At 52.2% G+C, this 735-nt stretch overlaps 1 protein-coding gene across 1 annotated transcript in view; it reads right to left on the bottom strand.

Moving 5' to 3' along the window:
• KDM1A (lysine (K)-specific demethylase 1A) overlaps window positions 1-729 on the bottom strand; it is a 73,609-nt gene extending 72,880 nt beyond the window's left edge. The window contains exon 1 of the mRNA XM_011945550.1: window positions 678-729. The gene's annotated coding sequence lies outside the window, so the exon portion shown is untranslated. The remainder of the gene's footprint in view (window positions 1-677) is intronic.
• Window positions 730-735: the final 6 nt, after the last annotated feature.

Raw genomic sequence — 735 nt, 5'->3', positions numbered from 1 at the left:
AATCTTCTCCTTCCCATATATTTGCATTTTGACTGTTATTTGTTCTCTCAACCAGCAGCTTCCTCGTCTGCAAAATTCTACGCCAAAAGATCCTGAGAGGATTTAAAAAAAGCAGAAAAACAAACAAAAAAGACTAGAACTCCTACCACACAGCAGGGTTTTGCTCAAACAAAAACAGAAACAAAAACGACCCTTTCTTTTCCATCTCCCCAGCTAAGACGATTTCTTTAGCATCAACCTACAGCCTCCTAGTGCACCCAGCTGAAACGCCATCAATGTAGCCGAACAGCTTCCAGACCTATCTGTGGACAAACAGTGAACCAGTGATGTCTCCAAGAACGCCAACCGTAACCCCACATCAGGGAGCCATCTTCCAGTCAAGAAAATGAAAAGGTGTGCAAGAAAGACCTGAGGAATAAAATACCCCTTCCAGCAATCATCGATGACCCTTCCCACGTCGCTCGGGACCCAGCACAAAGACCGCAGTCAACACCGGCAAAGACTTTTCCTTTCTCAACCCAGCCGTCCAGCTAGAGGGGACGTGGCGTGGGCAGCGATACAGGGGGAGGTCTGAGTGGTCGCAGGGCCCAAGACCGGGCGGCGGTGGGGGAGGGCAGAGCAGCCTCGGGGAAGCTCGGCACCCGGCGGTGTCGTTTAAGGGAGGGGTCCACCCTTACCTTCGCCCGCTTGCGCCGGCTGGTCCGACGCCCCTCCGGAGTCTCTGCTATTCCAGTT

The sequence above is a fragment of the Colobus angolensis genome, unplaced genomic scaffold, assembly GCF_000951035.1.
Source record: "Colobus angolensis palliatus isolate OR3802 unplaced genomic scaffold, Cang.pa_1.0 Scaffold240, whole genome shotgun sequence".
In the NCBI taxonomy this organism is placed as follows: Eukaryota; Metazoa; Chordata; class Mammalia; order Primates; family Cercopithecidae; genus Colobus; species Colobus angolensis.
This window is presented reverse-complemented; position numbering and strand designations above follow the sequence as displayed.